We start from the raw sequence: 18,272 nt of genomic DNA on the forward strand, positions 1-18,272 counted from the left end.
TGTGTTCATCCAGCCCTGAACCTTTAAAAAGTGCTTGGATAAGCACCCAAGTGTCAAAACATTCAAGGCTGTGGCCAAATGCTAGAAATTGGGACTCGCGTAGATTTCGAACTGTTTTTGTCAGTGCAGACTCGACGGGCCGTAGGACATCTTCTGTACTGTATGATTCTCTACGGATGGGTTTGGTGAATGGACCAAAAATGCGGCAGATGAAATTTAACATAGAGAAGTGTGAGTTTATCCATTTTGATCAGAGGTAGAGAAAGGCAACTTATTATCTGAATGGACAGAAATTTCAGTGTTTCAGTGAAAAGGGATCGAGGTGTCTTCATGCATGTATCTTAGAAGTATTGTGCAGGAACAGCGGGTACGAAGGAAATTTGGTATTTATTGGTAAAGGAATAGAGTATGAAAGTAGGGAAGTGTTGCTGTAACTGTACCAGGCATTAGCAAGACTACACCCGGAGCATTGTATACAATTTTGGTCCCATTTGCTTGAGGATGAATGTAGTTGCATTGGAAGCAATTCAGAGATGACTCACTTGATTGATTCCAGAGATACAGGGTTTGTCTTATGAAGATAGATTGAGCAGTTTAGGCCTCTACTCTCTGGTGTTTAGAAGAATGTGAGGAGATCTAATTGAGGTATAAGATGCTGAAGAGGATTAACAAAACAGACATGGAGAGGATGCTTCCTCAGGTAGGGCAGTCTAGAATGAGAGGTCACAGTTTTAGAATAAGGGGTAACAGATTTAAAACAGAGGTCTGGAGGAATTACTTCTCTTAAAGGGTCGTGAATCTGTGAAATTCACAACCTCAGAGCATGATGGATACTGGGACATAATATAAAATTACAAAGGGATATTGACAGACTGAGTGAATGGGCAAAACTGTGGCAGATGGAGTTCAATGTAAGCTATTGTGGGGTTATCTATTTTGGATCGAAAGGAAGGGTAGATCAGGGTATTTTCTAGATGGTATGAAGTTAAATACAGTGAAGGTGGTTCAAGTGCATAGATCTTTAAAATGTCACAAACACGTGCAGAAAATAATCAAGAAAGCTAATGGAATGCTGGCCTTTATATTAAGAGGACTGGAATACAAGGAAACAGATGTTATGCTGCAGTTATACACAACCCTGGGTAGGCCCCACTTATCAGCAGATCTGGGTACCACACCTTCAGATGGATGTATTGTCCTTGGAGGGAGCAGTATGTAGATTTAAAAGAATGATACTTGGACTTCAAGGGTTGATTTATGAGGTGAGATTCTATAAATTAGGACAGTTTTCTCTAGAATTTACAAGTTTAAAGGGTGAGCTAGTCAAAATCTTCAAAGTATTAACAGGAAAAGACAGAGTAAATAAAGATAAACCATTTCTACTGGTGGAAGTTCTAGAACTAGGGGACTAGAGTCCGAGAATTAGGGCCAGACCGTTTAGGAGAGATGTTAGGAAGCACTTCTACACACAAAGGGTGGTAGAGGCTTGGAACGCTCTTCCACATATGGCAGTGCATGCTGGATCAGTTGTTTTAAGTCTGAGATAGATCCATTTTTGTTAAGCAAAAGATATTCAGGTACATGGGCCAAAGGCAGGTAAATGGAGATAGGCCACAGATCAGCCATGATCTCATTGAATGGTGGAACAGGATTGAGGAGCTGAATGGCCTACTCCTGTTCCTAGTTTCTTATGAAACCAAGTAAATTTAAGGAGGACATGGACAGGAGAGTGGAGGTGAGGCTGAGATGAGATCAGCCACGATCATACTAAATGGCACAGCAGGCTCGAGGGAATGAATGGCCTCCTGCTCCTGGTTCTTGTGCGCCAACCACATTGCTGGGGGTCTGCAGTCACATGTTGGCCAGACTGGATAAAGATGGCAGATTTTCTTTCCTAAAGGACACTAGTGACTCAGATGGGTTTTTCTGGCAATTGACCATTGCTATATGATCATCATGAAACCCTAAACCTCTGCCACTGGGGGATTCAAACCAAGATCCCGTTATCTGGATTACTAGCCCAGTGACAATGCCAAGGCCTTGATACCTTTCTAAAGTTGTAAAGCCATAATCCTGGACACAATTATCCCGTGTGTTTTAAAACCTGTGTCTTCTTCCTGACCAAATGGAGCTAAATTTGGTGCTTGGAGACAATCAGGGAACAAAATGCAGACTCAGGGACCGGTTCATGGAGTATCTGCCCTCTGCAAGCACCAACGAACCTGGCCTTCTGGTTGCCATCCATTTTAACTCCCCTTCCCACTCCCCCGGTGACATGTCCATCCTTTTAATCTATACCCTGCAGCCTCAGTATGTATTGTTGAGGGAAAGGGTTCCAGATTTCCACCCCGTCCATAATCAGAGTGAGGCCAAACATAAACTGGAAGAACAACACCTGATATTGCGTCTTGGGAGCTTACAGCCCAATGGCCTTAACACTGACTTCACCAGCTTCAAAATCCCTCCATCCCCAGCCTTATCTCACATCCAGCCCTCCCCCTCCCAACCAGACCTAACCTGTCCATCTTCCTACTCACTTATCCACTCCACCCTTCCCACAGACCAATCACATTAACCCCCTACCTGCATCCACCTATTACTATCTCTCCTATCCTTTCCCCTACCCACCCTCTCCCTCTATTTCTGGGCTCTCCTCCCCATCCCTAGTCCTGGCAAAGGGTTTGGGCCCGAAACGTTGATTTTCCTGCTTCTTTGATCCTGTCTGACCTGCTGTGCTTTTACGCCTCACACCTATAGACTTAAATTTGTTGCTATCAGACAATAAACCTTCCTGTTACCCAAGAACAGAGCCTCTCCTGTAGATACTCTACAATGGCCTGGATATTTTCTAAACAACCTGTTCACTGATGTTATTACCACCTCAGGAGTGTTTTGAACCCAGGCTTTCTGGGTCAGAGGCAGGGGCATCGCCACTGCACGAGCAGTTGCTCTACCACCAATCACAAGATAGATCCATGAAACAGCAACAGAAGGCAAGAGGTTTGTGACAGCAAACAGGGGTCATCTGGGAAATTGACAATATTATGAACTTGCATTGCTATTTTTAATCATTTGTGTCTCTCTCCCTCTGATCCGCTGCCCAAACCTCTTACCAAGAAGCATATACAAATAATTTCCTCTGGTTGGGGTGTGGTCCTGAACAACAAGGTGCGGGATGTTATCGATGGAGTCACGCTGTTCTGGCTGAGGGCTCACCAAAGAGGGGGTGGAAATCTGGAACCCTTTCCCTCAACAATACATACTGAGGCTGCAGGGTATAGATTAAAAATGTCAACATGGGGTGAATGTTTATTTGTTATTGTGGGGTATGGAGAGTCACAGAACCAAGGTGAGCGAGTGAAGATGAATGATCAAATTGAATGCTAGAATAGGCTGGAGGGCTAAACGGTCTCTCCTGTTCCCATCCTGTGATGCACAATGCATTTTCACAAGCAAAGGCAATTGTGTAATTGATTAATATTATTGGGATGTGATGATTTCAAACTCAAGCTCCTGGTGACACAGAAAGCCACACAGTGAAAGGGTTCGGGGTTTGGGATAAAGGTGGATTGTCAGGTTGGTGAGGAGGGTTGGGGGGAAAGTGGGGGGGGGGGAGTCGGGGGTGAAACTGGATTTGGCAGAATGAGAATCAAAGAAAACCAGGATATTCTCAGCAGAGAGACAGAAACAGCGGCTCCTTGCTGTGTCCTACCTACATAACCTGCCGCTTCCTGAACAGCCCAGCTCCTGGAACATCTGGGAGTGAACAGAGACCCGCCCACTGTCCCCTGAGGAACACAGTCTACCTCACCTCCCCCTGGAGAACAGCGCTCCCCCTCCCCCAAACCTTGGGCAGTCTCTGTCGCTGGGTTTTAGACTGAGCTCAATGTTGTTGGCAGCGGGATCACACTCAACCAGAACCTCTCCTTTCAGCTGGAGTTTCACTCCATGTTGAATTGATCCACATTATCAATATTTCGGTCGGGGGGGGGAACATGTCTCCACAGGGAGTCACCATCTGCTGCAGCACACACAGCCCATATTCCTGAACCCTCCTGGCTGACCTCCACCCTCATCTCAGTCCCTTATCCCTCACGCTCTGTCCCTCCTGTAGGACTGTTACTGACATGTTCCCAAGTCCTGTGACATTGGGAATTATTTTCGGGGAGAGGGTCAGCCCCTTTCTATCTGCAGCCAATGGTGAAAGGTCAGAGTCGGGAATGTCAGAGTTGAACTGGTTCTTTCCGGAACCCTGGGGGAGTGGATAATGTTTGTTAGTACAGGAGGATGCAGACACATTTAACCCCCACCCAGAGCCCCGTGGCTGTCATGCTAGAGAGAGAGAAGGCAGTAGCTGGCCAAGATTAAATGTTCACAGACAACAGTGGGATTTTCTCATCATTAAGTTTGTGTTATATTGATCAGTCAGTCAGCCTCAACCTCTCAGCTCAAAACAGCAGCTGATTCCTTGTCTGGTGACATCTTGTCTCTTTGTCACAAGATACTTTGCATTAATGAACAAGCTGCAAGAATTACAATCCATTCCTATGTCAATATGCATAGCAGAAAGGAATGTACAGAAAGGACGTTAACTTATTAGAGTCAATCTATTCAGAGAATCACAAACAAACTCTCTAACAAGCTTGTCACAGCTAGACGTCAAACAGCTCATGCATTAAAATATGGATGTTAAATTTCTGAATAGATTCAATATTTTTAGTCTGCAGTTACATTCCGCAGCTCCTGGCATCTTGCTCACTCTGCCATCTGCTGTTCACACCATTCCCTCCCCATCTACTGCTCTGCACAAAGACATAGACAGTAAAACCAACTGGACCTTATACAGAACAGGCACAGACACAATGGGCTGAATCGTCTCCCTCTGTTCTGTGTATCAAGGCCTTGGCGTTGTCACTGGGGTAGTAATCCAGATAACGGGTCCTGGGTTTGAATCCCATCACAGCAGAGGTTTTAGGGTTTGATGATGATCATTTAACATGGTCAATTGCCAGAAAAACCCACTCGGGTCACTCATGCCTTATAGGAAAGAAAATCTGCCATCCTTACAATTTGTGTCTATTTGCCCTGCAGTTGGTGTAGTGTGTTGTTTTTCCCCCATGTTGATGATGTGGGTTTTTCTATAAACTTATATTATCCCTTGTAACATATTTCTTATTTATTTTTCATCCTTTGTATCATTATTGCATTCACAGACACCAAAGTGGTTAGACTTGTTCACTGCTATTTGGTAACTGCAGTGTTTCATGCTTCAAATGAAGTGAAGATGAAGTATGAACCTTTACACCCCTGGTCACATGATGATATAGAAATGATACAAAAAGCATTCTCTCAAAGAATATTGATCTACTATTACTGACACATAACACAATATTCCCCCTTTTTCTAAAGGCAAAAACGTACCCCAAACAATTATACTAACAGGTAAAGCAGAGGTTATAAGGTTAATAATTCAAATTTTATTGTTTTTAATGTTTTCTGTTGCACTTTGCACTGCTCAGTTGGTTGTCTTACTGCTGGTTGTGATAAGTGTCATCTGCATCGTTGCCATCAGAGTAGAATTCTGCATCATCTTTGTGTATGATTGGCGCATTGTACACTGGTCTGAGCCAGGCTTCTGTTTCTTCAAATGTAGCTCCATGATCAGTAATGACTTGATTTGATTTATTGTAGTCACTTGTACTTAAGTACAGTGAAAAACTTTGTTTAGCAAGCACTACGAGCAGATCAAAGTAAACAAGGTCATACAGATCATAGGGTGCTTAGACACAGTGGGGCATACAGGAGGTGCATAAAGTAGAGATCAACATTAGATTGAAATTAGAGGGGTCCATTCAGCAATCTAATAACAGCAGGGAAGATGTTGTTCTTGAATCTGTTAGTGTGTGTGTTCAAGCTTCTGTATCTTCTGCCTGAAGCAAGAGGTTGGCAGAGAGTATACCGGGGTGGGTGGGGGTCTTTGATGATGTTGGCAGCCTTTCGATGGCAGCGAGAAGTTTAAATGAAGTCCATGGATGGGAGGTTGGTTTCCATGATGGTCTGGGCTGGGGCACACAATCTTTGTAGTTTCCTACGATCCTGGGCAGAGCAGTTGCCATACCAGGCCGTTATGCATCCGGACAGTATGCTTTCAATGGTGCACCTGTAGAAGTTGGTGAGAGTCATCATGGACATGCCAAATTTCCTAAGCTGCTTGAGGAAGCAGAGGCATTGTTGTGCCTTGTTGACCGTTGCATCTACGTGGAAGGTCCCAGTCAGATTGTCAGTTATCATCTTGACACTTTCGACCCTCTCCACCTCAGCTCCGTTGATATAAATAGGGGCGTGTTCTCCTCCTTTCTTTCTGAAGTTAATGATCATTTCTTTAGTTTTGCGGATATTCAGGGAGAGGTTGCTATCATTGCACCACAACACTAAGCACTCTATCTTCTTCCAGTATTCTGACTCTTCATTGTTTGATATCCGTCCTACCATGGTGGTGTCATCAGCGAACTTGTAGATGGTGCTTGTACAGAATTTGGCAACACAGTTGTGGGTGTATAGGGAATACAGTAGGGAGCTGAGAATGCATCCTTGTGGTGCATTGGTGTTGAGGATTATCGTGGAGGAGGTACTGTTGTCTATCTTCACTGATTACAGTCTATGGATCAGGAAGCTGAGGATCCAGTTGCAGCGGGCAGAGCCCAGATTTAGGTCTCGGAGAATTAGTCTGGTGGGGATCATTGTGTTGAAGCCGGAGCTGTAGTCGATGAGTATGAACCTGACCCCAGATGTTCCAGAGATGAGTGCAGGGCTAGGGAAATGGTGTCTGCTGTGGACCTGTTTTGCCGGGAGGCAAACTGTAGGACTCGAAGCAGGTTGGGAGACTAGAGTTGATGAGGGCCATGACCAGCCTCTGAAAGCACTTCATGATCGTGCAGGTCCGAGCCACTGGGCAGGAGTCATTAGGACACGTTACAGGTGTTTTCTCTGGTATTGGTGGTCTTCTCGAAACAGGTGGGGATTTTGGATTGTAGCAAGGAGAGGTTGAAGATGTCAGTGAATACCTCCACCGGGTGGTCCACACAGAAGCTAAGTGCACGTCCGGGGACTCCATCTGGGCCCATCGCTCGGGTTTACCCTCAGGAAGACTGATCTGACGTCAGCAGCGGTGACAGAGGGAACAGGTGCATTCAGGAATATTGGGGCAGGCGACACCGTTCTGCTGGCATTTCTTTTAAAAGTTCATTTGTGGGATGTGGGCATCGCTGGCTGGCTGGCCAACACTTTTTGCCCATCCCTAGTTGCCCTTGAGAAGGTGGGGGTGAGCTGCCTTCTTGAACCGCTGCAGTCCACCTGCTGTGGTTTAACCCACAATGCTATTAGGGAGGGAATTCCAGGATTTTGACCCAGGAATGGCTATATATTTCCAAGTCAGGGTGGTGAGTGACTTGGAGGGGAACTTGCAGGGGGTGGTGTTCCCATATATCTGCTGCCCTTGTCCTTCTAGATGGAAGTGGTCGTGGGTTTGGAAGGTGCTGTTTAAGGATCTTTGGTGAATTTCTACAGTGCATCTTGTAGATAGTACTGATTGTTGGTGGTGGAGGGAGTGAATGCTTGTGGAAGTAGCGCCAATCAAGCGGGCTGCTTTGTCCTGGATGGTGTCAAGCTTCTTCAGTGTTGTTGGGGCTGCACTCATCCAGGCAAGCAGGCAGTATTCCATCACACTCCTGACTTGTGCCTTGTAGATGGTGGACAGGCGTTGGGGAGTCAGGAGGTGAGTTACTCGCCACAGTATTCCCAGTTTCTGACCTGCTCTTGTAGCCACTGTGTCTATGTGGTGAGTCCAGTTGAGTTTCTGGTCAATGATAACCCCCAGGATGTTGATAGTGGGGGATTCAGTGATGGTAACACCATTGAATGTCAAGGGGTGGTGGTTAGATTGTCTTCTTATTGGTGATAGTCATAGCCTGGCATTTGCGTGGCCTGAATGTCACTTGCCACTTGTCAGCCCAAGCCTGGATATTGTCCAGATCTTGTTGCATGTGAACATGGACTGCTTCAGTATCTGAGGAGTCACGAATGGTGCTGAACATTGTGCAATCAACAGCGAACATCCCCACTTCTGGCCTTATGATGGAGGCAAGGTCATTGATGAAGCACCTGAAGGTGGTTGGGCCTAGGACACGACCCTGAGGAACTCCTGCAGAGATGTCCTGGAGCTGCTCAAACTGAGGGTAGAAAGCATTGAGTGTGTCAGGGAGGGATGTGTTTTTGTCTGCTATCTTGCTCTGCTTCATTTTATATCCCGTCATGTTGTGTGGGCCTTGCCACAGGCAGCAAGTGTCCATATGGTTGGTTTGGGCCTCTAATTCGGTCTGGTACTGCCTCTTGGCATCTCAGATGGCTTTGCAGAGGTCATATCTGGATTTTCTGTATAGTTCTGGGTCGTTCACTCTGGTCACAAAAACAGGAAGGCAGATTATTATCTGAATGGTGGCAGTTTAGAAAAAGGTGAGGTGCAACGAGCCCTGGGTGTCATGGTGGAACAGTTGCTGAAGGTTGGCATGCGGCTGCAGCAGGCGGTGAGGAAAGCTAATGGCATGCTGCTCTTCATAGTGAGAGGGTTTGAGTATCAGAGTGAGGATGGTCTTGCTGCAGTTACACAGGGCCTTGGTGAGGCCACACCTTGAGTATTGCGTGCAGTTTTGGCCCTCTACTCTGAGGAAGGACATTCTTGCTCTTGAGGGAGTCCAGTGAAGGTTCACCAGACTGATTCCCAGGATGGCAGGACTGACATAGGGGAAAGACTGGATCGACTGGGCTTGTACTCATTGGAATTTAGAAGAATGAGGGGAATCTCGTAGAAACATATAAAATCCTGATGGGACTGGGCAGGCTAGATGCAGAAAGAATGTTCCTGATGTTGGGGAAGTCCAGAACAAGGGGTCCTCTAAGAATAAGGGGTGAGCCATTCAGGACTGAGATGAGAAAGAATTTCTTCACTCAGAGTTGTGAACCTGTGGAATTCTCTCCCACAGGAAGCTACTGTGGTCAGTTTGGTAGATATATTCAAGAGGGAGCTGGATGTGGTCCTTGCAGCTAAAGGGATCAAGGGATATGGAGAGAAAGCAGGAGTGGGATAGATATTGCATGGTCAGCCATGATCATATTGAATGGTGGTGCAGCTCTATGTTTCTATGTCCAACTTAAATGCCATATGCCTGGTCTTCAGTAGGCAATGGATTTCCTGGTTCATCCAAGGTTTCCAGTTAGGGAACACCTGAATTGATTTAATAAAAACCGAAAGAACTGTGTAAATCAGGAACAAAAACAGAAGTTGCTGGAAAAGCTTAGCAGGTCTGGCAGAGCTGATAGATTATCTGAGCAAGATGGTGGTGTGACGATGTGATATAGGTCACTGCGCATTTACTACACATCTTGAAATGATTTGAGTGTAAACTGCAGTCTATTGTCAGTGTACATTCTGGGAAATCAAATAAACTGGAAACAGTGAACACCATGTCCGCGACAGTCACACTCGCTGCAAAGTCATCGAACAATGGAATTGCGAAGTTTGGAACTGGCCTCAAGAGGGAGGGGGGAGAGAGAGAGAGAGAGAAACAAAAGAAGAGAGAAAAAATAATTTCAGTTTAAAATGTTGCAGCTGAAAAGATTATTGAAGCTAGAGATGATTCTGATGGAAAAAAATTCAAGACATAATCTAAGATGCATTAAGGAAAATTTTAAGTTTGTACAGGCTGTACCAAAATTTGAGGAAAAGGATGTCAAACAAATCATTTCTCATGTTATTTGAGGAAATAGCAACATCAATGAACTGCCCAAAGGAAAACTGGGCATTGTCTATGAAGAGCAAGAGCACAGGACATTTATGCTTCATTGTCACAACAGGGTTTTTAGCATTATTACACTGTAAAAATAGCGAGAATAAGTCCGTATGAGTTCATTCCTGAATTATATAAACAAAAATGTTAAATTTTAAGAAAACAGCCTGGACAAACCTACATTGAAAGGATTAAGTAAAGTAATTTTGACAAGCAGATATGAGCATTAGGAGTTGAAATGAAGTATAAAGCTCTCAGAGAGAAGAATTTAAAAACTCACTCCCTTTTATATTAAGAACCCACATTGGAGACCAAAGGATTGCAAAAGCTAGACACAAGCAGCAGGGATGGCTGATAATTAACTGCTGATCCATAAAATAAAACTTTTTTTTAATCAATTACTTCAATTACTTATAATTGTCTTTACTCAGAGAGTAGTAAGGTCGTGGAATGCCCTGCCTGCAAAAATAGTAGACTCGCCCACTTTAAGGGCATTTAAATGGTCATTGGATAAACATATGGATGATAATGGAATAGTTTAGGTTAGATGGGCTTCAGATTGGTTTCACAGGTCGGTGCAACATCGAGAGCCGAAGGGCCTGTACTGCGCTGTAATGTTCTATGTTCTATGTTCTAAAAAACTCAAGAAGGATACAGGGTGAGAGTGTGAAAGGAAAGCAAGTATCCAGGGAATGCAGGGAAAGGTAGGAATGCTCCAGGATCCTGTCCTCAGATAAGAAAGGACAATGCTAAGGGTGGAGGTGAAAAATCAAAGGTTAAAACGTTTCCACTGCAATAAAGTAGGGCAGATTAATTCAGAATGCTGGAAGCGGTGAGGGAAGCTCATGGACCCTATTAAATTTCAGAGGAGCGAGTCCAAAAGTGGAACTCAGAAGCAAAATACTACAAATCAAATGAGAGCTTTCACTACACCCAGGAAACTGGAAGCAAAAATGTGCTGTTGGTGCAGGGGAAGTAAACGGGGTCAATAGAGACATGAAGGGTGTTTTTGTCAAAAAGATAACTGCTTTTGCTTCGATGATGTAGTTAAACCTATAATTATATGAAGTGATAAGAGGCCACTCAAACTCTCTTCCTGGAGAAGGATTCAGTTTTCCCTCCAGAGATTTCGATGAAAGCCAGAGTTTTTAGAAATGGGACAGACTGAGTATATCACAGTTCCATTTAACAAAATGCAGTTGGAGTGGAACTTGTTGTTTGGACAGGTGGTAATCAGGGTAGTTAAGAAATTACCCGCGGACAGAGTGGACCTATTCTGCGCAAAAATTTGGTAGTAGTGAAGGTTATAGCTTTACCTCTAATCACAGAAAGCCTAAGGGAGGTTAGAGTGATGAAACAGTTACAAGATCAAGTTCAAGGTATTTTTCCAGTGTTTGTGGTGACCAAAGCAATGGCTAAACAATGTCCATCACCAGAGCTGAAGGTAATACAACAGGCAGATGCTGGTGGACCTGAAATGAAAGAGGACAGTTCTGTTTGCTACATCTTCATTAACTGCGGCTCAGGGAGGTAGGTCCAGTTGAAGTCAGTTATCACTGATATCTCATACTGGAGGCTGAAGGAGGTCAGAGCGTGGTTACATTAAACACAGAGTTCTGATGAGGGAGTAGAGACATCGTCACAGACCTGCAGGTGAGGCTTGGACGATTTATCAGATTTTATTTATTTATTCATTTGTGGGATGGGGGCATTGCTGGCTAGCCAGCATTTCTTGCCAATCTCTAGTTGCCCTTGAGAACTTGGTAGTGAGCTGCCTTCTTGAACCACTGCAGTCCTCCTGCTGTGGTTTGATGCTATTAGAGAGGGAATTCCAGGATTTTGACCCAAGGACAGTGAAGGAACGGCGATATATTTCCAAGTCAGGGTGGAGAGTGACTTGGAGGGGAACTTGCAGGGGGTGGTATTCCCATATGTCTGCTGCCCTTGTCCTTCTAGATGGAAGTGGTCGTGGGTTTGGAAGGTGCTGTCTGAGGATTTTTGGTGAATTTCTGCAGTGCATCTTGTAGATCGTACACACTGCTGCTGAGCATTGGTGGTGGAGGGAGTGGATGCTTGTAGATGTAGTGCCAATCAAGCAGGCTGCTTTGTCTTGGAAGGTGTCAAGCTACTTGAGCGTTGTTGGGGCTGCACTCATCCAGGCAAGTGGGGAGTATTCCATCACACTCCTGACTTGTGCCTTGTGGATGGTGGACAGGCTTTGATGAGTCAGGAGGTGAGTTACTCACCGCAGTATTCCCAGCTTCTGACCTACTCATGTAGCCACTGTGTTTATGTGGTGAGACCAGTTGAGTTTCTGATCAATGGTAACCTCCAGGATATTGATAGTGGGAGATTCAGTGATGGTAACACCATTAAATGTCAAGGGGCGGTGGATAGATTGTCTCTTATTGGCGATGGTCACAGCCTGGCATTTGTGTACTGCGGATGTCACTTGCCACTTATCAGCCCAAGCCTGGATATTGTCCAGATCTTGTTGCGTGTGAACATGGACAGCTTCAGTATCTGAGGAGTCACGAATGGTGCTGAACACTGTGCAATCATTGGCGAACATCTCCAATTCTGACCTTATGATGGAGGGAATTTCATTGATGAAGCAGCTGAATATGGTTGGGCCTAGGACACTACCCTGAGGAACTCCTGCAGAGATGTCCTGGAGCTGAGCTGACTGACTTCCCACAATCACGACCACCTTCCTATGTGTCAGGTATGACTCCAACCACCAGAGCATTTGCCCCCTGATACCCATTGATTCCAGCTTTGCCAGGGCTCCTTGATGCCACACTCGGTCGAATGCAGCCTTGATATCAAGGGCTGTCACTCTCACCTCACCTCTGGAATTCAGCTCTTTTGTCCATGTTTGAACCAAGGCCGTAATGAGGTCAGGAGCTGAGTGACCCTGGTGGAACCCAAACTGGGCGTCACTGAGCAGGTGCTGCTTAATAGCACTGTTAATGACACCTTCCATCACTTTACTGATGATTGAGAGGGGACTGATGGGGCTGTAATTGGCCGGGTTGGATTTGTTCTGCTGTGTGTACAGGACAATTTTCCACATTGTGGGGTAGATACCATTGTTGTAAATGTATTGGAACAGCTTGGCTAGAGGAGCGGCAAGTTCTGGAGCACAAGTCTTCAGTACTGTTGCCGGAATGCTATCAGGGCCCGTAGGCTTTGCAGTATCCAGTGTCTCCAACTGTTTCTTGATATAACGTGGAGTGAATCAAATTAACTGAAGACTGGTATCTGTGATGCTGGGGACCACTGGAGGAGACCGAGATGGATCATCCACTCAGCACTTCTGGCTGAAGATTGCTGTGATTGCTTCATCCTTATCCTTTGCACTGATGTGCTGGGCTTTTCCATCATTGAGGAAGGGGATATTTGTGGAGCCTCCTCCTCCAGTGAGTTGTTCAATTGTCCACCACCATTCACGATTGGATGTGGCAGGACTGCAGAGCTTAGATCTTATTTGTTGGTTGTGGGGTTGCTTAGCTCTGTCTAACGCTTGTTGCTTTCGCTGTTTGGCGTGCAAGTAGTCCTGTTTGGTGGTTTCACCAAGTTGATACCTCATCTTCAGGTATGCCTGGTGCTGCTCCTGGCATACCCTCCTCACTCTCCATTGAACCAGGGTCGATCCCCTGGCTTGATTGTAATGGTCGAGTGGGGGACATGCCGGGCCATGAGGTTACAGATTGTTCTAGAGTACAATTCTGCTGCTGTTGATGGCCAACAGCGCCTCATGGATGCCCAGTCTTGAGTTGCTAGATCTGTGCGAAGTCTGTCCCATTTAGCATGGTGATAGTGCCACACAACACGATGGAGGTTGTTCTCAATGTGAAGGCAGGACTTCTCTCCACAAGGACTGTGCGATGGTCACTCTTACCGATACTGTCATGGACAGTTGCAACTGCAGCTGGCAGATTAGTAAGGATGAGGTCAAGTATGTTTTTCCCTCTTGTTGGTTCCCTCACCACCTGCCGCAGAACCAGTCTAGCAGCTATGTCCTTTAGGATCCGACCAGCTCGATCTGTAGTACTGCTGCCGAACCACTCTTGGTGGTGGACATTGAAATCCCCCACCCAGAGTACATTTTCTGCCCTTGCCATCCTCAGTGCTTCCTCTAAGTGGTGTTCAACATTGAGGAGTACTGATTCATCAGCTGAGGCAGGGCGGTATGTTGTAATCAGCAGGAAGTTTCCTTGCCCATATTTAACCTGAAGCCATGAGACTTCATGGGGTCCAGAGTCAATGTTGAGGACTCCCAGAGCAACTCCCTCCCGACTGTATACCACTGTGTCACCCCTTCTGCTGGGTCTGTCCTGCCGGTGAGACAGGACATATCCAGGGATGTTATGGTGGTGTCTGGGACATTGCCTGTAAGGTATGATTCTGTGAGTACGACTATGTCAGGCTGTTGCTTGACTAGTTGGTGAGACAGCTCTCCCAACTTTGGCACTAACCCCCAGATGTTAGTGAGGAGGACTTTGTATGGTCGACAGGGCTGTTTCTGCCGTTGTCTTTTCCGGTGCCTAGGTCGATGCCAGGTAATCCATCCAGTTCCATTTCTTTGAGTCTTTGAAGCAATTGGTACATCTGAGTGGCTTGCTCGGCCATTTCAGAGGGCAGTTGAGAGTCAACCACATTGCTGTGGGTCTGGAGTCACACGTAGGCCAGACCAGGTGAGGGTGGCAGACTTCCTCTCCTGAAGGACATTAGTGAACCAGATGGGTTTTTCTGACAATCGACAATGATTTCATGGTGATTAGTAGATTCTTAATTCCAGACATTTTTTTTGAATTCCAATTCCGCCATCTGCCATGGTGGGATTCGGGTCCCCAGAACATCAGCTATCGCCTACCCACAATGGTACCACCCAGATATCATATAGAGATATTGTAATTAGCACATACAGTTCCTATGGCAGTGTATACAGGAATACAGAAAATTTAGGGCATCAATAAACAGGTATTTTACATGGTCAGGAATTCATAAAGATGTAGTGCAGTTTTGTAAAACATGTCAGGTCGTAGGAAAACCTCCGGATATGATGAGACCAGCACCTCTGATACCCCATAGCAGTTTTGAAGAACTTAAGTGTTGGTGGATTGTGTCGGACCATTCCCCATGTCAGTATATCCTGACAATTATGGAAATGACAACCCAACTTTGAGAAGCTGTTTGTTTAACGATGTTTAAGCTGGGGTAGCCATGGCAAAATGCACTCAAATACTTCCTCGGTATGGCCTGTCAACTGAAATACAGTCTGATCAAGGTTTTAACTTTATGCTTAAAGTTTTCCAGAAAATCATTAGCTAATTGGGTATAAAATAACTGAAGTTAAATTTGAATCACTCACAAACACAGGGTGTTTGGAGAGATACCTTCAGATTCTCAAAACCATGACTAAGTCAGATTGTCACAAATACCCATAGGATTGAGATAAGGAATTAGATTTCCCACAATTGCTTCCAGAGATTCCCAAATGAATCTACTGGATTTAGTCACTCCATATTAGAGTCTGGTTATTAGATAAGAAGTCTGGTAAAATTGATTGAAGAAAATTTCTTAAAGCTGAAGGATAAATCCTCAATGTTCATATGGAAGTGCAGGAGGGTATGCCAGGAGCAGTACGGGGCCTACATAAAAATGAGGTGTCAACCTGGTGAAGGTACCAAACAGGACTACTTGCACGCCAAACAGCAGAAGCAAGTGACAGACAGAGCTAAGCGATCCCACAACCAACGGATCAGATCTAAGCTCTGAAGTCCTGCCACATCCAGTCATGAATGGGGGTGGACAATTAAACAACTCACTGGAAGAGGAAGGTCCACAAATATCTCAATCTGCAATGACGGAACAGCCCAATACATCAGTGCAAAAGATAAGGCTGAAGCATTTACAGCAATCTTCAGCCAGAAATGCCAAGTGGATAATCCACCTTGGCCTCCTCCAGTGGTCCCCAGCATCATGGATGCCAGTCTTCAGCCAATTCAATTCACTCCAATTGATATCAAGAAATGGTTGGAGACACTGGATACTGCAAAGGCTGTGGGCCCTGACAACATTCCAGCAAAAGTACTGAAGACTTGTGCTCCAGAACTTGCCGCTCCCCTAGCCAAGCTGTTCCAATACAGTTACAACAATGGTATCTACCTGACAATGTGGAAAATTGCCCAAGTATGTCCTGTACACAAAAGGCAGGACAAATCCAACCCGGCCAATTACCACCCCATCAGTCTCCTCTCGATCATCAGTAAAGGGATGGAAGGTGTCATCAACCGTGCTATCAAGCAGCCCCTGCTCAGAAATAACCTGCTCAGTGATGCCCAGTTTGGGTTCCGCCAGAGCCACTCACCTCACAGCCTTGTTTTAAACATGGACAAAAGAGCTGAATTCCAGAGGTGAGAAGAGAGTGACAGCCCTTGACATCAAAGCTGCATTCAAACAAGTGCGCATCAGAGGCAAACTCTCTGCTGGTTGGAGTCTACCTGACACATAGGAAGATGGTCATGGTTGTTGGAGATCAGTCATCTCAGGAGTTCCTCAGGGTAGTGTCCTAGGCCCAACCATCTTCAGCTGCTTCATCAATGACCTTCCCTCCATCATAAGGTCAGAAGTGGGGATGTTCGCCGATGATTGCACAATGTTCAGCACCATTCATGACTCCTCAGAATCTGAAGCTGTCCATGTTCACATGCAACAAGATCTAGCTTAATATCCAGGCTTGGGCTGACAAGTGGCAAGTGACATTCTCGCCACACAAATGTTGGGCTATGACCATCACCAACAAGAGATGATCTAACCACCGTCCCTTGATTTTCAATGGTGTTACCATGACTGACCCCCCCCACTGTCAATATGCTGGGAAGTGTTGGTCAGACTAGGTTTGTATCTGCTGGGGTTTCAGACAGTAAGAGGTGGTTTGTGGGAGAATCTGGAATGTGGAATCACTTTATAAAAATAACGGGTCACCATTTAAATGAGATGAATTTTTCTCTCTTAGACAATTGTGAGTTTTTCAAACTCTAGTCCTGAAAAGGTAGTAGAAGCAGATTGTTTAAATATTTTTAAAGGCAGAGAAAGAGTGTGTCAAGCAAGGGAATGAAAGGTTATCAGGGCGGGCAGGGATGTGGATTTGAGATTGCAATTAGATCAGCCGTGATTGCATTGGATGGTGGAGCAGACCTGAGGGGGTCAGCTCTTTGTCTGAATGTTTGTTATGTGTCTCTATCCCATGCATTGATGCAATAGGCACTCACTCAGATCAAAGAATCGCACAGCACAGACTGGGCTCTTCAGCCCATTGTTTCTATTTTATATTTGACAAAGGGAAAAAATGATCGAGAGCAAGACACCAAACAACACACTGGCAAAGTGATAGATCGGAGAGAGAAAATGGAGCACAGTTGTAGAGCGGGTGACAGATAGAAAACAGAGAGACAACAGAGGTGAGCACACAGTGAGGAAAAGTGAAAAATTCAGAAAAGGACCCATTCCTGCTTAAAAAATAATTTCAGAAAGCTCTCAGATGTCACTCGTCACTCAACAGTGCAGTCCTTCCTAAACCCTCACTTCCTGCTGCATTCTCTCAAAGAGAATTTGAGGAGCTGCCATATGGCCCTCTGCAGCATATTAATTAGGCACCATTTGCCAGGAAAACAAACTTACTCATTCCTGTCAAACCCACCGAGTAGCAGAATTTGCAACAAAACCACAGAAACAATCTGTATTTCTATAGCATCCTTCAGCATCTTTATTCATTCTCAGTTAGATTATGATCAACAAACTGCTTTCAGCATGTAGTCACTGTTATCATGGAGGGTATGTGCTGTTGACTTGTGTACAGCAAGATCCCACAAAAAGCACTGAGCTGATGCTCAGTGATACTCAGGCTGAACATCAGTACTCAGGGATTGCTGCACTATTACAAGTGCCAGCTTTTGGATGAGGCGCAGGCTTCAGGCTCAAATATTGATCGATTGAAGTGATTAATTGTCACATATACCTTAGTACAGTGAAAAGCTTTGCTTGCGGGCAGCAAACGCAGATCATAGTAAGCAAGGACATCCAGACCATAGGGTGAAAAAAAATACTTGGACAGAGTAAGGCATACAGGTTACACTGCACAGGATGTGTGCTAGGCATGATCAACATTAACAAGGTCAGCATTATCTGAAGTTTGAATGTCCATTCATCAGTCTAATAACGGTAGGGAAGAAGCTGTTCCTGAACCTGCTGGTGCGTGTGTTCAAGCTTCTGTATCTTCTGCCTGGCAGAAGACAGCATTACCAGGTTGGGATGGGGGCCTTTGATGATGTTGGCAGCCTTTCCGTGGCAGTGAGCCGTGTAAATGGAGTCCATGGATGGAAGGTTGGCTTCCCTGATGGTCTGGGCTGTGCACACCACCTT

The sequence above is a fragment of the Rhincodon typus genome, chromosome 28 (assembly GCF_021869965.1).
Source record: "Rhincodon typus isolate 14 chromosome 28, sRhiTyp1.1, whole genome shotgun sequence".
Taxonomy (NCBI): Eukaryota; Metazoa; Chordata; class Chondrichthyes; order Orectolobiformes; family Rhincodontidae; genus Rhincodon; species Rhincodon typus.